The sequence below is a fragment of the Galeopterus variegatus genome, unplaced genomic scaffold (assembly GCF_000696425.1).
Source record: "Galeopterus variegatus unplaced genomic scaffold, G_variegatus-3.0.2 Scaffold1041, whole genome shotgun sequence".
Classification (NCBI taxonomy): domain Eukaryota; kingdom Metazoa; phylum Chordata; class Mammalia; order Dermoptera; family Cynocephalidae; genus Galeopterus; species Galeopterus variegatus.
Window position 1 is genome coordinate 180,032 of NW_007727152.1, and position 14,578 is coordinate 194,609.

The following is a 14,578-nucleotide window of genomic DNA, read 5'->3' on the forward strand; positions in this document are numbered from 1 at the left end:
GCATTTCACTTTTATTTTAATGTTCCTTGACTACTAGTAAGGATGAGCAGCTTTTTGCATGGTTATTGACAATTTAGATTTATTTTTCTGTGAATTTCCTCAGCATAAGTCTTTGCTTATTTTTCTATTGTGTTCCTTTTCTTTTCTTACCAGTTTTAGAACTTTTTGTATATTGGGAATTTTATGCCTTTATCTATCATATCTGTGAATATTTTTCACCAATTATTTGCCCTCGACTTTGTTTATGGTGTTTTCTTCTTACAAAAATGTATGTGTAGTTAAGTATGACTGTTTTTTCTCTTATGAGTTCTAAGTTTTCTGTTTTGTTTAGAAAGACTTTTTCCATCTAAAGATATAAAATTCTCCAAAATATTATTGTAATGCTTATATTGATTTAGAATTTATATTTTAAAGTTTTAAAATTCCATCTGACATTTACTTTTGTATAAGGTATGAGGTAGAGGTCTGTCTTTGGTTTCTTCCAGAAATATGACCAATTATGTTAGTATACATTATTAATAAACTTCTCATTTCCCACTTGATTAAATTGTCATCTTTGTAATTTATTTAATTTATAAGGTACTCTTAGGGATGCTTGACTCTTTACTCAGATCTTTTTGTCTTTTCCTGTGCCTGCTTTACACTGTTTTGATTTCTGTAATTTTACATTAATATCTTTTCAATATTCACTTATAATACTGAATTGTATTTTTTAAGACTGAAAGAAAATACTCATACTTATATTTTCTTGAATTTTTATTATAACTGAAGTCATTATATAACATTTAAAGTGTATGTCTTTCTGTTTTTCTACAGAATTTTATATAAATATATGAATTTTTTTTAAAGTTAAACTTCCCTTATAAAGCCAGCAGGGGGAGTACAAGGCATTGTTTTACAAGTGAGAAATTAAAAATTATTTTAAAATATATTCTTTCACCGATTTATGAAATCAAATTTGTAATTCAAAATATTTACTCATTCAGATATCTTTATTGATCATGGTTTATGCCTACATAATCAAAACACCTAAATATTTATAGGCCCTTCATAAGTCACATAATTTAGGAAAGATCCTAAATTTCCTTTTCAATGAGGGAAATTTTTGGCATAAATTTAGTTTATGCACACAACACAGATAACATAAAACTTAAATAATTTATGGAGTATATTAAATGTGATTTCTATTTATTTTTGGAGATCAAAGTCAGGAAAAATTCAGAGAACCTGACTGTAGAATAGTTAATAAATATGTATTATTTTGTCACATATTTGATCATGAACACAGTTTTCTAATGTGAGATCATACAAATAAACAGATGAAAGTCTTGGATGAACAACACCTCTATTTTTTAAGTGCTTATTCTTCTAAAGTGTAGGAAATTAGAAAACATTCCAAACATGATAAGCTAAAAGGGAGTTGACAATTTAGTAGAAACTTATAAAAGGTATAATCTTGGATATTTTGAAAAAACTGTGTTATTCCAATGGAAGTTTTTGTTTGCAGCCTGCTGCTCTTTGCTATTTATAACTATGAGAATGATGGAGATTGCTATGAAGTAGAAAATGCTTCGCTGAACCTCTCAGTGGCAGTAATTCAATCAAGCAAAGGTTACAAAAGCCCTGTGGGCCGCTTGTTACGTGATAGCAGAGGTAGACCTGATTTTTTTGTATCAAATATTTTTTAAGTCAGGAAGCTTAGTGTTAAATTTAATGCTCTATCACAGTAACTCTATTAGTCTGAGTTTGATATATCCATTTCATTTTTGCTCCTAGATTTTGTTCTGTTTGTTGTCAATATATATTATCTGCTGTGTGCATATATATATATAATTAAATATATAATATTGTGACATGTTAATCTATTTTATAAAGGACAATATATTACAAATAAAATTAAATATTTAAAAGTACAATAATGTGTGGAAAATAATTTTTGTATTTCAAAACTAAAATTTCTCAAAAATATTCTCTTTATAGTACAGCTACAATTAAATTTGAAATAAATATCCAGAATGATATACCTATATCATTATTATTGCTGAATTTTCCATGCTTCCATTTCAAAATGTTTTATACAAGATGAGCACTTGAGTTGTGAATTTTGCTAGGAAACACAAATTTAACTACTTTAGAGTTCATAGGCATACTTCATAAAAGCTTATAAGTATTCTTGCAAACTGTACTCAGTTGAAAATAGGTTTATAAAGCAACTAGAAAAAATATATTTCATTATCCATCTTTTCCTGATGGTAAGAAATAATGAAGGATTACCGGAAAATGAATCATAAAGAAAGTTTTTAGTACATGAAGTTAAAGATAGTTCTGCATGTCAAAACAAAGACAAGCAAACTTAAATGACAAGCTTTAAAATACGTTAAAGGTCACAGATTACAGAATAAACTTTATCAATTCAATATTTTAAGAAGGCATACATTTCAAATTATAGGTGTTTCTTAAAAGAAAAATATGAATGATTCCAAAAACATGAAAAAGATTCATTATGGGCTGGCCCGTGGCTCACTCGGTAGAGTGCGGTGCTGACAACACCAAGGCCGCGGGTTCGGATCCCATATAGGGATGGCCGGTTCGCTCACTGGCTGAGCGTGGTGCTGACAACACCAAGTCAAGGGTTAAGATCCCCTTACCGGTCATCTTTTAAAAAATAAAAATAAAAAAAAAATAAAAGAAAAATATGAATGATTCCAAAAACATGAAAAAGATTCATTCTCACCAGTAAATGCAAATTTAAACAATAAAAGTTTGTGGTTTTTTTGTTTGTTTGGTTGTTTTGGTTTGGTGTTTTTTTGCCTTTCAATTTGATGATTAAAAACAAGAATATATAGTGTTGAAATGTGGGGAATGGCTACTTATGGGCATTTTCAATGGGTGCCTAATCCGATGCAGTCTTTCAGGCAGCTGACATTCATCAAGAGGTTTTAAAATATCCAAACACTTTGACCTGGTAATTGCATATCTGAGAATTTATCCTAAAGACATGTTCTTCGACATTTTACATTGACTTGTCCCTTTGCCTGGAAGATAACTATGTAACTAACTCCCCACTGTCTTCTCATCTATCTTTGCTGAAATGTCAACTATTCAATAAGGCCTTCTCTAACCGATCTATTTAAATTGCAAATTTCATCATCCAACCCCAAACTCCTTACTCTGCTCTTTTTCTTTATTCTACAGCACATAACATCTCCTAACATACTTTTAATTTATGTATTTACCATGTGAATTGGTTATTATCTTTCTCCCCTCAGAAGGATGTAGGCTCAACAAGGACTGAAACCCTTGTCTTGTTCCATGGTATCATCTCATAACACCAATTATCTGGAAGAGTATATGGCATATAGTAGGCACTTTTAATAAATATTTGTTGAATGAATGAATATCCTTGATATTCATTAATAAATTAAGCAAAATTAATTAAGATAGCATTAATTAATTAAGATAGCATTAATTAAGATAGCAAAAGAGAAAAATAGGAATATTTCCCGTGTCTGGGAATGGTTGAACAAAGTTTATTTTTTATTTTTTTTGTTATGTTGAGAGCAATTTTTATTTTTTTCAATGTTATTTATTTTATTGTTTTTTTAAATTTTAACTTCTCAATATACATTGTAGATGATTTTCATGTCCCTTTACCTGTTCCTCTTCCCCCCTCCCTCTCTCCCCTCCACCCCATCTACATCATATCTGTTCACTTGTCTTAACAAGTTCAAGGAGTTGTGTGATTGTTGGGTCTTCTTTCCCCCAACACCATTTATTTGTTTGTAAAGTTTAAAACAGCAGAAATTTATTCTCTCACAGTTCTGGAGGCAAGAGGTGTGAAATCAAGCTGTTGGAAGGGTTGGTTTCCAGAGATTCTGAGGGAGAATTGGTTTCACGCCTCCTAACTTCTGGCGGCTGCTGACAATCCTCGGTGCATTGCTGCAATCTATACCTCAATCTTCACATGACCTTTTTTGTGTGTCTTCTTCCCTTCTATACTTCTATAAGGACACTTGTCATTGAATTCAAGGCCCACCCTAATTCAGATGATCTCATCTTGAGATCCTTAACTTAATTACATCTGCAGACTTTCTCAAATAAGGTCACATTCACAGTTTCCATATAGACATATACTTTGTTTTTAGGGTTTTTTTTGTTTGTGGTAGCTGGCCAGTATGGGGATCTGAACCCTTGACTTTGGTGTTATAACGCCACACTCTAACCAACTGAGCTAGTAGGCCAGCCCATATAGACATATATTTGGGGGGCCCAACATTCCACCCACTACAATACATTAGATTGTTACAGTGCTATTAAAAACCTTAATTTGATTACTGTTTAAAATCTTTAGAAATGTTCATGATATAATGTTTAATTAGGGAAGAATTATGCAAAAACCATATTTATTTGTGTATGTACATAGATATATATCTATTCATGCACAGAGATACTGAGTAAATAAGTCCAACTTTGACTAAAATTTGTGATTTAATAATGTCTAGGAGGAAATACACCAAAATATTAAAGATAGTCTAATGCTGGAATGCTGGTTGGTAGGAATATAGGTGGTTTATTTTTTCTTCATAACTTGCAGTGTTTTCTAATATTTCTACAAATAAAAGATTTTAATTTTTATATTTATGATTCTCTTACTATGAGAAAAATAAAAATTGAATTGAAATAGCCCTTGTAAGTGATTTATTGGGAAATTAAGAAAAATTAAGTTTCAAAATAGCACACTGGTTAATCATCTCTTTTATAGCTGACACCATCAAGTCTACCCTCATGAAATTTTTATGTCAATCTGTTCAGGAGAATATGGAAACATTTGTCCCCAGAGATTTTCTGGAAAAGATGGGAGAACCTATCCGTTGGGAAATTAAGAAATTTACCTTTCTGAGAATAAGGCAATGGAGCTAACACACTCTTGGACTCTCTTGCAGTCTTATAATTTTGTCAATTTTAGTATATTACACACGTTATCTTAAGATTTATCAAAGGCATATTAATTTAATTGAAAGTTCTCATCACTTTTTCTTCAGTTGTCTTCTTTTGCCTGCTTTCTAACTTTGACACTATTGTGCTCACTTTTTTGAATTCCTATTTTCCCTTACTGATGAATTAATTTAACGAGTATCACCATTCAGCATTCTCTCTCTCTCTCCTTTCTCTTCTTCTTTCTTGCCTTAATCAATGAGCTCAAATTTGAATTTGGGAACATATGATTTGTGAATATGGGAGCAGGTGCTTATGCAGGGGGCTTGCATTTGGGCTGTCTGAAGAACTAATTTCTCCTATGTTCCAGCCTAGTAGCACATACATGGCCACTTCCTCTGAGCACAATAGATACCACATGAGGGTCTGGCTTGTGCCAGAATTGGATGGAAGCCGGAGAGGAAATCATGTGAACAAAACTGTCACAGAGATTCCTGGGATACTGTCATTTAGCCGAACCTTGATTGAACACAGTCCTATGTGCAAAAAGACTGAAGAAGTTTGTTCACTAAGATAACTGGCTTTATACATTAGGTAATTCTGAAAGGAAGGTAGAGATAGGGAATAAAAGTTAAAAATTAGTGAATTATTCCCCTTTTAATATTTTACTTCTAATGGCTAGATTTTTTTATGCAATTTGTAGTGTTTCATCTAGTATTATGTATGTGAGATATCTTTCTGTGGTACAGCATATAACAAAGCAAAATATACATTAAATTACATTAGTAAAAATACAATAAAGATACATTAAAGACACATTTGTGTTTCTAATACATAAATTCATTGAAGTAAGGAAAAAACTGATTTGCAAACATTACCTTTATTATTGGAGGTATAAGTAAGAACAACTCCCTATATTTGCTAACTGTTCTGTCCTGCTGTGGACATTAGCCAGTATTAGGCCTTTTAGCACCAACATGAACACTTCCATTTTAAATCTCATCTCAGAAGATGATACCTCCAGGAATTTGGCAACACTCTACTTTGAAAATCTATCCAGTGCACCTCTAGGGAAATCTATTGGATTGTCTCTCAATTAGCTCCCTAAGTCCAATTCTCCGAAAGCCATTTAGCACCACATCAATGATCTCAAGAAGCTACTTTTATCAGATTGCATTTAAAATGGTGAAGAGAGTCACTTCCCCTATCTTGCACACAGTACTGAGTAGAACTCTGTTGATGACCACTGGGGCTGTGGAAACCCACTGCTCAGTCTTCAATTATCAGCCTTTCGGTCACACGTGGGAAAAACAAGGAAGTCCCTGCCAGTGTTCTTTCTCGATCTTACTCTTTGTTTCTTCTGTTCACCTTATATAACATTTGTAAATTATAAAAGGTGAAGTTAAATTTTAAGTTAGATAATCTGATTTTTTTATACACAGCCTCCGAAGGCTTCTGGAGGTGATAGAATCATCAAACTAGAAAGAAGAATGACTGACAGACATTAAGCCTCTAACTTACTTCCAGGCTCAAGTGTCTTCCAAGAGTTAGATTTTTTTCCTAGGTTATTTTTAGAAGTGTGCTTACTGCTATCGAAGGATTATGAACAGTAAACCATACTCTCAATGAAACTCTTTCAAGTCAGGGCTGTGCCATATTCATTTTTATATTATTATTATTATAATATTATATTATAATATGATCATGTGCCAGATATGTCAAATAATTCTAATAAAATTTTCTTAAATGCACCTAGGTTCAAGTCCTAGCAGTGTCTCACAGACCTGAGCCAGCCATTTAGGGTCCCTGAGGCTTATTTTCCCCATCTGTAAAATAAATATTTAAAAAGGCTGCTAAGGCTGCATTTTTAGAAAAAAACAGGCTAATGTCAATAAATGCAGTTTTAAGCTATGGTATCATGTGCGAAAATAATTACTGTGTACACACACTAAAAGTGTTTTTAGATAAATGAATGCTGCATTTTTGAGGTTATGAGGTAAGGTTAAAAGAGGTAGTTGGAATATACAATTTGAGTCCTGACAAGGGATATTGGTACATTAGATTTCTGTCATATTACCTGTTCTAATTTTTCTTTATAGTACTTCAATCACACAATCACTTGTTTGTTTTAAAATGTTTCCTTACTAGTTAACATTTACTATGAGGCAGAAACCTTGCCTAATGTGTTCCCAGCTGAATCCTGAGCACTTAAAATAATGTCTGGCACCCAGTAGACACTCAACTATTTTTAAACTAAATCAATATCACCTCATTGTAGAGAGCCACTCACTCCTGCATCTGTCTGCTAACATTATGGCTGGTGAGTATTTTTGCACCTACTTGAGACTAGAGAATAGGAATAATAAGAAAATCACAATATTTATATTCTATGTGAATAGGAAAAGAAAAATGTTTTAAAATCCTGTGTTTGTATGTTTTTCTACTGAAAATTATGAGGTTATTCAGAGAGACAAATTATTAAATCACAATTGTATGGCAGGCAATATATGTTTTACTTTAGATCATTAAACTTAACCTTTGTATGATTAATATCATACTCATGTCTGTGTTATATTTTCTAAGAAACAGATTTCAATATTTGTTTTATATTTAGAAGCATTATTGGCTCCCCTACTAATAGAAAACATTTTTGAATGGAATCTTATAATCTATAACAAAACTTTATCTTTAGTCAGTATATATAAATATTATTTCACGTTTATTCAAGCATGCGCTAAAGTGATTGGCATATTTTTGGCAGTTCTGGTCAAATTGTTTCCTCTTTTTCAGAAATGTTCAAACCAATCTGACTGTTTGTTCTATCTGACAGTTTTCATCCATGATTGTCTAATTTTTTTCACAATGTGAACCAAGTGATTTTCTTATATATAAAGTTTTTAAAAAGTTGTTTCTTACAATGTTACTTTGCAACTTGATAATTTATGGAAAACCTGTAGCTACATTCAAAGATGTGTATCATTGATATGAAATGTTCCTGAGAGAATTACGTTAAAAACTTTAGAAAATTTTTCTTTCGTATTCCACTTTCTCTAGTGGAGGTAATTTAAATTTCATTCTGAATTTGAATATTCTGCTTTTTTTATTTGAACACTTTTCAAAGCTTTCTGTCTTTCATTTCTCTGCCTGAATATCACTACACATTTTAATAATTTGTTCTCTGACTGACATAAATTTTATTTCAATATTTTAAATTCTAGATGAGAGTTGCTTGATCAATTGTCACTGTCTCAGTTCTTAAAAAAATTCCCTTACAGTTTTCACGTTTGTTTCTGTTTTGGCAAAAATCTTTTAAAAAAGAAGCACTTATTTTCAGTGATGTTCACTTAGATAATTCTCTATCACCATTATCTTCCTTTCTCTAACATTGTGATAGTAATTCCAAATTCAAAATAATCTTCTGTATCAGTATGTTTAATGCAGGTGAGAGAAAATAAGGCCCACTAATTCTGACAGAAACTACTTCAGTCTATTGTGTTAGGACCTATACTGTATTTCACTTGTTAGAGAAATATTAAAGAATTCATTAGTGTCATTGCCTTAATTAAATCTCTGTTGCCTGAAAATAATAGAAACCAACTTGAGTGAGTTCAAGAAAAATAGAAAGTTTAGTGTTAGATGTTGAGTTATCCAATGGAACTCAAGGACACCAGTGGCTCTCTTGACTAGAGTTAAGATTAAGATAAGTCATGAGGACACTTAGCTATAATCTGTCCCTTTTCTGTTTTTTCCTGAATAACTGCTTCACTTTTTCTTTCATTGTAGCAGCCAGTGAGCGGCTGGTCTGTATGTGGGATCCGAACCCTTGGTGGGAGCGCCGCCACGCTCTCAAGCGGCGCACTGTAGCAGTGCGCCACCGGGCCGGCCCGTAGACTGGCTTCTTTTGCTTCCTTATATCTGGGTTGGAAAATTGTTACTCACAGATACCGAGCTTATATCAACATTGTTCCATGTACATTAATTGGCTGTCTCTGAACTTCAATTCCAAGCTCCCGATAAAAACTTTCTTTACTAATTGGATTTTGATGCTATGGTAATCATCAGTAATGCTATTCAGCAAATATTTCTGTCTTTCTTTTCACCTCAGAAGCATACAATAGAATCGTACTTCCTAACTCCATTGTAGTTGGTTGAGACCATGTGACTTATTCTGGTCAATGAGGTGTAAGCAGTACTGATGTGTGTCATTTAAATATCAGTAAGACTCTCTAGAGTGTGCTTTTCCTCTGCTTTGATGGTCAGTAATGTTACAGTTAATGGCTGCTTTATCAGCCTGAGTTCCTGAATAAAGATAAGGCAAATTAAGGTCCCCATCCATCCCTCAGTGGAGCAAGGAAGAAGCCTTCATTGTTTTAAGTTGCTGGGATTTGGGGATTACTACTATCTCAGCATAGGCAAGCCTGTTTTGACTAACATATACATATACACGGATTGAATTAGATTTGAAATATTTTAATTTGGATTTGATCTATTATATAAAATCCCTTCCTGGGCCACTGCTTTGTTCCCCTGTTTTCCCTGCACACATACTATTTTCCTGCCTCTAGCTCAGTACCCATTTTCTTCTGTCATGCTGTGTTGCTATTGTAAGGATTCTCAGAGGATATATAGACAAGCACATAAAAGTGTATTAGAATAAACATTGACCTAGAAGTTATAAAACACATATTCTTTTACTCATTTATCAGCCATGTGACCTTGTAGCATTTTACAATTGGGTCACAGTTTCTTGTCATGAAAATGAATATATTATACTCTGCCTACCTCAATTACAGTGTTTAAAGAGTAAAGTACTATATTATACAAATATAAATCCTATCTATCCATCTATCTCTATAATATTGCTTAGGTGTGTTTGTCAAGGTATAGCTGGGCATATTTTTACTTGCTCAATTTAGCCAATGAATATGAAAGCATAGTTTTACTTGCTCAATTTAGCCAATGAATATGAAAGCATGCAAAGTTACAAATGATGACAATGACATTTAACAAGTTGGTAGTGATTGATGCTGGAAGAGAGGGTCTGGGGAGGCCCAATGACCAGCCTCAAACTCCCCGCCCCTCCACCATCTTCTTGCCAGGTTCTTGCCTCTGCCATAGGAAAGAATTCAAAAGCAGAGTCACAGTGGAAAGTGAGAACAAGTTTAATGTAAGGAATAAGAAATACAGATTTCACAGAGAAAGTTCAGCCTAACTCCTGAGACTGAACAGGGCCCATACCAAGTTTAACACAAAAGTGAGAAATACAAATTCACAGTTCAGTACAGAGTGCATGCTGGCTCAAAAAAGTGAGCAGTCACCTGCTAAAAGTAAGCTTACATGTCTCAGCCAGCAAAGTGTGGATTGGTCCAGGAAAGTGAGCAAAAACCCCACCTTGTGCTGTGATTCAGCTTTTATAGTTTTTCTGTCTGATACATATTCATGCTATCTAATGATTATTCAACTAAGGGGGTGGTTTCCTGTTATGTAACAGTCTTGCACATGCTCAGTTGGTCTCCTTTTAAGGCATGTTCATTGGTCAAATTCTATCACATGCACCAAATGTATTGAAGGATATTCTGTGCACCTTTGCACCTCTAGTGGAAGATAATTCAAGGATAAACTCCCTTCTACTGAGCATGCTCAGTCACTGGGGTTGTATAAGCCTGTATAAATGTATTGAAGGATATTCTGTGCACCTTTGCACCTCTAGTGGAAGGTAATTCAAAGGATAAACTCCCTTCTACTGAGCATGCTCAGTCACTGGGGTTGTATAAGCCTGTATAAATTCCTTTTATTGAGCATGCTCAGCTACTGGGTTTGCATAAGTCCACCCCTATAGTCTTAATCTCCCTGTGTTGAAAATAGGTGCAATAAGCAACAGTAACTCTCCTCCAGGGTAGGGCCTAGAGAAGGTGATTCTTTATTTCTGGAGGCCCAGTTCAGAGCTTGCTCTTGCAGCCTTCCTAATGATACTGTGAGCACCTAACCTGTATTAAACTTATTCTTACATAAAATATCTAGAGCAGTAGTTTTTAAGCTTTGATGTGCATCAGAATGAACTGATGGGATTTTTAAAACACAGATTATCTGGCCCCACTCCCAGAATTTCTGGTTTATTAGGTATGGGGTAGGATCTAAGAATATGGATATATAAGAAGTTCCCAGATGCTGAACTAGGGACCACACTTGGTGAACCATCAATCTGTAAAGTATTTTTTGTTTCCTGCTCAGACTATGTAATGAAATAGATGGACCTTGTCTCCAAGTGTATCAAATAATCCAGCCATATTTGATTCTCAAAAGTTCAATAATTGAGCTCATTATTAAGTATTGCATCCCAAATGGAGAATATTAATTGGATTTACAACAAAATGTATATTAAGATGTTTTAATGCAGATTTAATAATTAATAAGGTGCTTTAGAATGACTTAATTATACTGATATTTTTATTCTTTGAAATAAAGCCTATTTGGGTGATGTCATATAGTAACATTATGATACAGTGATGTACACTTTTTGCTATCTGATATTTCCCCTGTCTGAATATTAATTAAGCTCAGACAGGTAATATTTTTGCCACTATGAAGATTTTTAATAAATTCTGTTTTGAGAAGATTAAACAGAGCTACCATTTACATTTTCATCATTATCCTTTCACTGTAAATACTGGATTAATCTTATTTTAGATTTTAGTTTAATCATTGTATTTTAAATTAGTTCAGCCCCATACTTTTTACATAAAGATTTTGAAATCCAAAGATACAAGCATTTAGAGAAAGAGCTGAAATTAGTAACTAAATCATTTCACACGTAGTCCAGTATTCATCTTCTTTTTTAAAATAAACTTTACTTTTTAGAGCAGTTTTAGGTTCACAGCAGGATTCAGCAGAAAGTACAAAGAGTTCCCATGTACCCTGTCCACTGACATTCATGGTATCACCTGCTATCAACATTCCACATCAGAGTGGTACATTTGTTGTGACAGATAAACCTGCGTTGACACATCATTACCACTCAAAGTTCACAGTTTACATAAGGCTCACTCTTGGTGTTTTACATTCCATGTGTTTGGATAAATAGTATAAGACATGTATCCACCACTGTAGTATCCTACAGAATAATTTCACTGCCCTAAGATTCTCTCTGCTCTGCCTATTCATCCCTCCTTCCCCATAACTCCTGGCAACTACTGATATTTTATTGCCTCCATAGTTTTTTGCCTTTTCCAGAATGTCAATAGTTGAAACCATGCAGCATATAGTCTTTTCAGATTGCTTTTGTTCACTTAGTAATATGTATTCAGTTTTCTCCATGTCTTTTCATAGGTTGATAGCTCATTTCCTTTTAGTGCTGAGTAATATTCTGTTGTCTAGATGTAAAACAATTTATCCATTTACCTACTAAAGGACATCTTGGGTGCTTCCACATCTTGGCAATTATAAATAAAGCTGTTATAAACATCCATGTGCAGCTTTTTGTGTGGGCATAAGTTTTTGACTCATTTGGGTAAATACTGAAGAGTGCAATTGATGGATGGTATGGCAAGAGTATGTTTAGTTTTGTAAGAAACTCCCAATCTGTCTTCCAAAGCATTTTATCATTTTGCATTCCTACCAGCAATGAATGAGAGTTCCTGTTTCTCTACATCCTCACCAGCATTTGGTGTTGTCAGTATTTTGGATTTGGCCATTCTAATGGGTATTTCATTATTGTTTTAATTTGCAAATCCCAAATGATTTATGATGCCAAACATACTTTCATATTCTTGCTTGCCATCTGTATGTCTTCTTTCTTTCTTTTTTTAATTGCTTTTTTATTTTATTAATATATATTTTTTTACATTCTAGGATGCTGTTGTGAAGCAGTTGGGAGGGAGAGGAGTGGGGAAAGGGGAAAGAAATGTGATGAAAGAAGGAGGAAGGAGGAGGGGCAGGATTGAGGCCTGTGGCACCCCCTTCATTCCAACAGGGGAGACTGGGGGGCTTCCAGCAGTGGCTTGGTCATTGCCAGGCTGGGTGCAGGTGTCAGGGGAGTGTGGTAAAACCCTCGCCCCCCCCACCACTCCAACTCAGGAGCCTGGAACCCTTCTTGCTGTGGCTTGGTGGTTACCGCTGGGCTGGTTGCAGGTGTCAGAGGGGGCGTGATGAAGCCCAAAGTCCCCCACCACCCCAGCCTGGGAGAGCCTGGGGTGCTTCCAGCAGTGGCTTGGTGGTTGCTGCTGGGCTGGCTGTGCGTGTTGGGGATGTGTGGCTGAGGCCCTCATCCCCCACCCTCGGGACTGGTTGCGAGTGTTGGGGGCATTGCTGAGGCCCCCAGCTCTCCCCCTTTTCTGGCTCAGTAGCCCAGGGGACTTCTGATCCTTCTAGGTGTTGTAGGTGTTCTTTGGTGAAATGAGACCGTTACTAGTTAATATCAAACTTTGTCTCTGGTTGTGGGTACTCTGTTTTTTCTTTCAGTTCTGTGTTGGATTATTTGCTGTTCCCACCACTTAAACTCTGTGCTGGAACTAATTTGTTGTCCTTTGCTTACTTCTAAAGTGGGGGAACTTCCTCTGGGGACCAGCACTTAAGCCCTGTGGTTGAGCAAAATTGGTGCTTTGCAGCTGATCCCCTAGGGAAGGCTTTTTGTGCAGCTCAGATTATCTTTATAGGTACTTCTAGGTCTAGAGAAATCCAGTGCACCTGGGCTGTGTAGAAACTCAATACTGCCATTTGCAACAACATGGATGGACCTTGAAAGAATAATATTAAGTGAAATGAGTCAGGCAGAGAAAAAGAAATTCTACATGTTTGCACTTATTGGAGGGAGCTAAAGGTGAATGAATCAATTCACACACATACACACACACACGCACACACACACACACTCTCACGCACACACAAAACAAACAAACAACAACAACAACAACAACAAAAAAAACCGGGGGGGGGGAGAGGAAGATATAACAACCACAATTTTTTTTGAAGTTCTTACAACAAGAAAATGGAGGGGACACACTTGGGTGGGAGGGGGGAGAGGGAGGAGGGAGGGAGGTTTCGGTGATGGGACACAATAATCAACTACATTGTATATTGACAAAATAAAAATAATAAAAAAATTAAAAAAAAAATAAAATCAGAAAAAAAAAAAGAAACTCTGGTCTGGGCCTGAATCTTTTCATCAAACTGCACCCCATGCAATTCTATATTCCTGACCAGTCTCCTCTGAGTGGTCCTGCATTGATTGGGGTGCAGATCAGCTGTCCTTGCTGTGCCCCAGTGTTGCCCCAGTAGGCACATCTGCCCCTCTGCCTGTGCTGCAAACACTTCCCATGGGATGGACTGTGTGCTGGTCCCTTGCAATGACTCACTGGTCTCTGAGTGGCTCCTCTTTTTCAGTTGTCTGTGGCTCCTTGCTCCTATGTGGGTCCATGGGAACTCTGTCAGTGGTCTTGCTGTCCTGGGGGCCACCAAGGCCCTCTTCTCCCCTGCCACCTCCGAGCAACTTCAACTGAAGGGCATAGCTGTGGCTTTTGCCAGCTTCTGCTCTATGTGCTCAGCAGCTCCAGCCTGGAAGCAGCCAGGGCTCGAAATGGTCAGAGCAGTTTTTTCTTTCTCTCTTCGTTGCTTCTTCTGCCTTCACGCACTCCATTGGTCTCTACTC